Below are 8,787 nucleotides of genomic sequence, written 5' to 3'. Positions count from 1 at the left end.
TAATATTTTCAGCAAAATACCCAGGACAACTTTTAAGTTTAAAAATAAACTTTCCCCCAAAGAAATGCCTTAATTTAAATTTTTTTAAATTTATTATAATATTGATTTACATTAGTCTGCTTATTTATGCATATAGCAAAATGACTAAGTATGTGTATATATATATATAATGTGATCATGGGGTCGCAAAGAGTCAGACACGACTGAGCGCCTGAACTGAACTGAACTGAAGTGATGGGCTTCCCTGATGGCTCAGTGGATAAAGAAGCTTCCTGCAATGCAAGAGACACAGGAGACATCAGTTTGATCCCTGAGTCAGGAAGATCCCCTGGAGGAAAAAAATGGCAACCCACTCCAGTATTCTTGCCTGGAAAATTCCACAGACAGAGTCGCCTGGCAGGTTAAAGTCGGTCCTTGAGGTTGCAAAGAGTCAGACACAACTGAGCACATGGCATACACAGACACACACACATATATTTACATATACATACATACATACATACATTCTTTTTTATGTTCTTTTCCATTACGGTTTATCCCAGGGGATTTGATATAGTTCCCTGTGCTATACAGTACGACCTTGTTATGTATCCATTCTAAATGTAAGTGTTTGCATCCACTAACCCCAAAATCCCAGTCAATCCTCCACCCTCTCCTCTCCCACTTGGCAAAAAATCTATTCTCTATGTCCATTAGTCTGTTTTGGTTTTGTATATAGGTTCATTTGAGCCATATTTTAGATTATACATATTAAGTATATCATATGGTATTTGTCTTTTTATAAAGTTATAACATGAAAAATAAAGCCTCCTTCATCGATTAAAGAATCCTAGAACAATTTACAAATTGTCATTCTTATTTTTCAGGGATGCTTCCCTTTCTGATTCCTATTGTCTTTGCTTTGCTTTGTGTTTCTTTTCTGTTCCTTCTATTTCTTCTCCTATTCTCATCTTTCCTACTAGTTAAGTTAAGGCAGTTTTATATGAAGTATGGTCTACTTTACCTTCTGTAGACTTATGGTCACATGTTGACTTATTAGTTGATAAATTACTTCTTTGCCCTTCTTTTCATTCTTATGGAGAGAAAAATCTCAGGTAGTCCCTCACTGAATACTTCCTCTGAAATTAAAAATAATTGCCCACTGCATATAGCACTAGGAAAACTTGAGTACAGGCACTACCCAAACAACTCAGGAAATTCAGGTCATATGATACTGATGAGTCTAGTCAGACTCATGGAACAGTAGGGAAAGTCCCAGAACACAGGAGGAAATTCCTTCCTGACTACCAGGAAAACGTGCACGTTTTAAATTTATTATTAAATGTAAATAGTAAACAATATTCACTTAAGGAATTGTTATACTTTTTCAGAAATGTAACCTATCAGCTTAAAAATGCAACAAGAAATTATTTCTCTACTTACCTCTCTGTACTGAAATATATAAGGCAAAGGCCATATAAAATTTGGCTTTATTTGGACATCTTGATAATTCAAAATCACTGTCACAATCTCATGAGACCCCAGAGAGTATGGGAGGAAATTTATATACATGTTGTATATCTGCATGTTGTATATATGTGATATACATGTTGTGTATATGTATATATACATACATATACAAGTGATACATGATACATGTTGTTGACACAAAGAAAAGTTTGCTCCTTAAAATTCTGTTGTTTGACAAATTCAGCAACAGCGATTGTAGCACAAAGGCTTTTGCTGGTGGCTCACCGACTGTTTCTCCAGTACTCCTCCTGCTGTGATTCTCAGTAATTCAATCACATAAATGATCGATCATACTAGCATCTCAGTTCCTTGGTCTCCTTGCCCCAGTGATTTTGTTGTCCACTTTCTATCAGGCCTGTTGTCATTACAATAACTGTCATTCACACATAGTTTCAAACATATCTCTGACTGCTGCTCTCTCTTTTCAGCTCACTGCCTTGGGCACCCCATGGCAACCTTTGCCCCACCAAGGCATCTCTACTGCCTGTCCACCTCCTCTCCCTTTCTCATGTGCTTACTTACTTTCTTGTGTGTGTGCATGAAGTCCCTTCAGCCGTGTGCAACTTTTTGTGACTCTGTGGGTCACAGGATTAAATAGGATAATGAAGAGAACACATCTAAAAAGTGTGTGTGTGCTAAGTCGCTTCAGTTGTGTTGACTCTTTGCGACCCTATGGACTGTAGCCCACCAGGCTCTTCTGTCCATGGAATTCTCCAGGCAAGCATATTGGAGTGAGTTGCCAGTATTTATTTTCTAGGTAGTTGAATTTCGTGGTCGATCATTATAACTGCTCTTTTGGTCTTAGTATTGATACATCACCAAAATGGTTAAATCCAGTTATAGGTCTTCTGCATGTCTGTTGACTTGTAGCTAAAAATGGATAAATACACAACCATGAAAATGGCCTTACCTATTCATGGCTGCACACCTCAAGTGAGTTTTTAATTCTGTTGAGCTATCATGCTCTCTTCCTCCAGCTCTGTTCACTCCTCCATAATCCTTGATGACTGGTTCTTACTCCTCAAACTTTCAAAATGTCCTCCGTATTGGTTAATGACCTTGTTCCTTTATTCACTGAAAACAAAACGAACAAAGAGAACTTCACCTATCTAACCTACCACCCAAACCTATGTCTATTAATGAGCTACTCCTGCTCTTAAATAAAGCTAACCTCTGTGCTCAAGTCACAGTTTCCATCTGCTTCAGCAATTCTCAGTTTTTCATCTATCTGTATTATTTCTGTCAATGTACAAAAATGCTGTTATCTGTCCCAACTTTAAAAGAGAGATTAGTTCATTCCTCCTTTGCTTTTAGCTACCCCTATTTATCTCCATGACCTTACTCAAACTGCCTTCCAGAAGTTATCTATAATCCTTGTTTCTCATTTTTCTCTTCCCATTCTCCCATGGACACACCCTAGTTGGGAATTTCTACCCTTACTGCCTCTCTGCATTTGCTCTTTCCAAAATAACACAATGCTCAGTTGTTAAGTCCAATCACCAGTTCAAGGCCATTCCATTGCTGGACTTCTCAGCAGCACTGAGAGTTACCATACTGTCCACCTTCAAATCCTTTCTTCACTCAGTTTACAGAATAACTCACTCACCTTGTTTTTCTCTGAACTCATGGACCCCTTTTGCTGGGTTTTCTCATCTATCTTTTCCCTAATCCTTTCAGTGTTGAGGGCTTAGAACTCAGTCTTTGAGTTTTCTTGATGTCTACACTCACTGTCTAGGTGTCATCACCCAATCATTGTACTAACATCATCTGTAGACTGAAAGCCCTAAGTGTGTATCTTTAGCCCATAATTATCCTTCTTGTTATAGGCTCTTATCCATTGTCTTTGCCTCTTCAAACATAGTAAGAGAAAAAAGAAATCTTGTATAGCACTTACTATGTGGCAGACACTATTGTTAGTTTTTTACATGTATTAACTTGATTCGCACAGCAGCCTTTTGAGGTTGATGGTATCATCCTCACTTTCGCCTAAGAAAACTGAATGAGATTAAGCACTTTACACAAGTTCAAACAACCAGTAATAGCACTGCTAGGATTTGACCCTAGGCATTCTATCTGATTCTATAATGTATATGTATGTGTGTGTGTGTATGTGTGTGTTTTATTGCATTATAGTTGATTTATAATGCTGTGCTAATTTCTACTGTATAGCAGTGATTAAGTTATACACATATACATTCTTTTTCATATTTTTTCGTTAAAATTTATCACAAGACATTGAATAAAGTTGTCTGTGCTATACAGTAGGACCTTATTTTTTATCCATAGAATCTATGCTATTATCCCCTGTAACTATGCCACTGCACCTCTTAAATTATATAGTTAAAAAGTGTCCTTCAGGTATTGAAAACTGTGTTCCTGTTATGCCTTCTTCCCAGTCCTTTACATCTTGGTTGTAAGCACTTCTCACTGCTCAGGCCAGAAACCCTAGAATTGTCATAAAAGTGAAAATGTTAGTTGCTCAGTCATGTCCAACTCTTTGCAACCCCATGGACTGTAGCCCACCGGATTCCTCAATCCATGGAATTCTCCAGACAAGGATACTGGAATGGCTATTCCCTTCTCCAGGGGATCTTCCCAACCTTGAACCTGGGTCTCCTGCATTGCAGGTGGATTCTTTACCGTCTGAGCCACCTTCTTTCTTCTCATACCCCACCCACAATCCTCTTGCAAAATGTGTTCATCAAACCTCAAAATATATTCAGAACACCACTCTTCTCACATTCTTTCCACCTGCCACCACTTAGGTTCAAGCCATTACCCTTTCTTCTTAGTGTTACAGTATTGTTCTAATTTGTCTCCATGTTTCGAACTTTCTTCTCTTTAGTCTCACTAGGCAGCCAGAATGATTCTGTGAAAATATGTCAGACAATGTCATTCTTCTTAAAACGCTCCAACGGCTACTTATCTACTCCGAGTAAAAAGCACCGGCAAACTATGACTTACAAGATCCTACATAATCCTGCCAGTTCATACTCCTTCTCTGAAATCTTCTCTGGCACCCACCCCTGCTTCATCTTTCAGGTTTCCCTGAACTTGCATTAGGAATTTTTACTCTTGCTTTCATCTGCCTGAAATGTGTTCCTCCGCTTGTAGGCATTATTGGTTGAAGTGTGTCCACTCAAAATTCACATGTTTGAGTCTTCACCCCTACTGCAAACCTGAGAATGTGCCCTTATTTGGAAATATCATAGTTAACAGAAGTAATTAGGTTGAGATGAGGTTATACTGCAGTAGCATGGACCCTAACCCAGTATGACTGGTCTCCTTATAATGGGGAAATGTTGACAAACATACATACAGGGAGAACGCCAAGTAAACATGAAGGCAGAGATCAGAGTGATACCTACTGGTCAGTGATACAAAGATTGCCAGCAAGCTACCAGAAGCTAGGAGAGAAGCGTGCAGCATATATTCCTTCTCAACCCTAGCAAGGAACCAACCCTAGTGACACTTTAATTTTGGACTTCTAGCCTCCAGAACTGTGAGATCACAAATTTCTGTTGTTTCAGCCATTCATTTTGAGGCACATTGTTGTGGAAATCCTAGCAAAGTGATATTATTTGTATAGTTGGACCTCTTAATTTAATAGGTCTTTAATCAAGTGCCTTCTGATTGAGGTTTTCTCACACTCGTATCTCATACACATCCCCAAAGAGTTTTTCTCTTTATTTGTCTCCATATTACTTGCAAGCCTTAGTTTCCCTAATTTTTCTAGTTTATTTTCTTTAAATCAACAGAGAATACTTAGTACTCTCCACTGAGTCCTCAAAAGCAGGGATTTCTGGTTATTTCGTAGTGCTGCTTTCCCAGCTACTGAAATAATGACTGACACACAGGAGGTACATGATAAATATGTGTCCTGAATGAACTCCCTAGTTATTGAAGACCATGTATTAACCCAAAGTAAAACTGATATTCCTTCAACCTCCATTTTGGCTGAATCCCAAGATAATAGTTGGCTTCACAGGTGACACAGAGGTTAAGAATCCACCTGGCAATGCAAGAGATGCAGGAGACATGGATTTCATCCCTAGGTCAGGAAGATCCCGTGGAGGAGAAAATGGCAACCCACTCCAGTATTCTTGCCTGGAGAATCCAATGGACAGATGAGCCTAACAGGCTGCAGTTCATGGGGTCACAAAGAGTAGGACATGACTAAGCAACTGAGCACACACACACACACAAGATAATATTAATAGTTGCCAGCTAATCCCAAATTCCAAAGTGAGATTATTGAAAACTGCAAAAGACCTCCATCATCTAAAATTGTGCTAAGTTCCTTGTTTCCCCACACAAAAGAAGATTTATGAGTTTAGGAAGTGAGGATACGAGAATTTCTGGAGAGAGCGTGATGGGGTGAAGATTCCACCTGTCCCTCCTTTCATGTGGGGAAAGGTGGTGGTGCTTCCTTCCCCTTCCCTCAACTTGGGCACGTGAAGCTTCAGAAAGTCAAGCAAAGTGCGTACCGTTCATCCCCTGAAGTTTGTGGCATGTTTCGGTGGACTCCTGTCTGACCCATCCCTGTCTGGCCAAGCAGCCAGTGACTGCGTTTGGGAAGTAACCACACTCATGGCACTGAATCTCATCTGCAAGTTTTCCCATGAACTAGGAGCCACAGTGAGTGTGAGAGCTGGCATAGGACAGTTGGGGGGCAGGATGCTGGCTGAGAGATGCTGGGAATGTACAGCCAGATGCTGGTGTGAGGGTGGAGCCAGGAGCAGCAGCTGGGGAGTCATCACTATTGTCAGGAATTGACCTGAGAGATCCTAGTGGACACAGTTAGCCTTAAAAACCCCAGGGTGTGGGGAGAATGGCAGGAAATCAATGGTGGCCAGAAATGTTTTTTCCTGAGTCTTCTGCTTCAACCATGACTAAACTCTGGGCTTTAGGAGAAACGATGTGATAGACTAAAAAGAAGCCAAGATCTAACCCCTAGTATCGCCCCTACACAACACACACACACACTCAGTCACACACTCATCACACACTTCTCACCTGCAGCAAGCCAAATTGAGATGGAAGAGGTCACAGGAGAGGAAGAACCTCTGATAAAGTTCAGAACTAGACACTGACATATTAATTTTTGAACTGAGAATATTTATATGACTAAAATGATTAAAGAAATTACAGACTCAAAGAGGACTTGGGTCATTCATGGATGCTGCTCAAGATTCATTCAAGGGCAAATAAATGGCTGGCTTTACAGAGAGAAAGGAGGGGAAATAGAGAAAATTAAAGCAACTATTTTCTTTTGTTTTCTGGGAATATGCTACATTTTCAACATACTGGTTTCATACTCTGCTACTCAAACAAGGAAGAGCATCTCTTTATGAAAATTATTTGAAAATTACAGGCAGGATACAATCTATATGCTTTAGGTAGAGTCAGCTCCAGATACTCTGATTTTCCAAATCTGCAGCATTTATAACTCTGATTTTAGAAACAATACAATTTAAACAAAATTATTAACTTTTTTTTAATGTAGACTAGCTCTCTTGAGACTTCTAAAAGATGGTGTGATCACTTTATTTATCTACTTTTTAAAAGTAAAAAAAAAAATGACTTTATAAACCAATTTCTGTTACTAGCAGCGTGGGAAAGGTGAATAGGTCTAAAGTAATTTTTTTTTCTGTTTCAGCACTTTTGAAAGGCACAAAAGGAAATAAGACCAATCCAGAAAATTCATTATTTCTCTCCAATTTTTCCTTTTCCCATATGAGCAAAGCCTGGAAGTGTGCAGACACAAGAGGGAATGTTTCCACTGTGTGGGAGTAACATCTGCAGACTAGGCCTTGGACCACCAGAAGTGGAGAGAAAGAAGCATGTGGGTGTAGAGGCAGCAGACACTGAAGAGAAAAACTGGGAGCTGCTTTGGCCCTACCTCCCCCTGACTTGCCTAACCTTCAGTTTACCTTTTCTGTTACATAAGACATCTAAGAGCAGTCACATTCATGTGAAAAACAGCTTTTAAGTAATGGTGGTGAAATAGAGATCAGAGCATGCCCTTCAATTTCTTTTTTTTTTTTCCCTATGAGTATGGGAAAGGATACAGGGCTTCCGTGATGGCTCAGTGGTAAAGAATCTGCCTGCCTATGCAAGAGACATGGGTTCAATCCCTGGGTTGGGAAAAATCCCACCCCCCACCCTCTCTCCCCCGCCCCCAGCAGAAGGAAATAATAGCAACCCACTCCAGTCTTCTTGCCTGGGAAATCCCATGGAAAGAGGATTCTGGCAGGCTATGGTCTATAGGGTCACGAAGAGTTGGACACAACTGAGTGACTGAACACACAAGCACTCTCTAGAACCTAAGCTGGGTGGTTTTCATGGGTTTCTTCCTGTTGGTCCATTGCAGCCATTTATGAAGATGGCAGGTGGCGCTAGTGGTAAAGAACCCACCTGCCAATGCAACAGAGGTGAGAGACAGTTTCGATCCCTGGGTTGGGAAGATCCCCTGGAGGAGGACATGGAAACCCACTCCAGTATTCTTGCCTGGAGAATCCCATGGACAGAGGAGCCTGGCGGGCTACAGTCCATGGGGTCACAAAGAACTGGACACAACTGAAGTAACTTAGCACACTCGCAAATGAAGATGGCTAGGCGGAAGCCCAGAAGCTTTTAGCAGAGGCAGGCACAGTGAAGAGGAAGCTAAACTCTGAGTAAATTCCTCATAAAATACCAGGGACAAAAAGGGCCTTGAAATGCAAATGATTATAATGATCATTATAATGAAAGTAATATGCGACTACTGCAGAAACATTTGAAAGCATAATGTGGTCTAGGAAAACAACCCTGCAATCTGCATTCAATCACCACTGACCAAAAATGCTTGCAATGGTCCTTTGTTTTGTTGGGAGCCAAGTGTTTTCTGGAACTCATGAAGACAGTTTCACCAAGTGGCAAATTACCAACAGAATATAAGTGAAGAGACAACAAGCCTTAGACTGAACTTTTCCGATAAAGGGGAGACCCTTCAGCTGTAATGACCAAAGTATTGAGAGCTGAAAGAATATTGATAGACATACCTGTAAATGCCCACAGATGAGTTTTAGGGGTTGATTTGGTTATGTCTACAGCATGTGGGGCTTGATAGCTTGCACACTGAATAGCTTATGCATGAGGACAATTAAAATTCAGTATATAAAATTTTGAAAGTTATGTGGGACAGAGCTATATTTAGAAAATTGGACAGGAAAAATACATACCATGAACTTTTGGAACCTATTAAATTAATTTTGATTCTAGGCCAATTTAATAAGC

This window comes from Capricornis sumatraensis, chromosome 5 (genome assembly GCF_032405125.1).
Source record: "Capricornis sumatraensis isolate serow.1 chromosome 5, serow.2, whole genome shotgun sequence".
Taxonomy (NCBI): domain Eukaryota; kingdom Metazoa; phylum Chordata; class Mammalia; order Artiodactyla; family Bovidae; genus Capricornis; species Capricornis sumatraensis.
Note: the sequence above shows the minus strand (reverse complement) of the source record.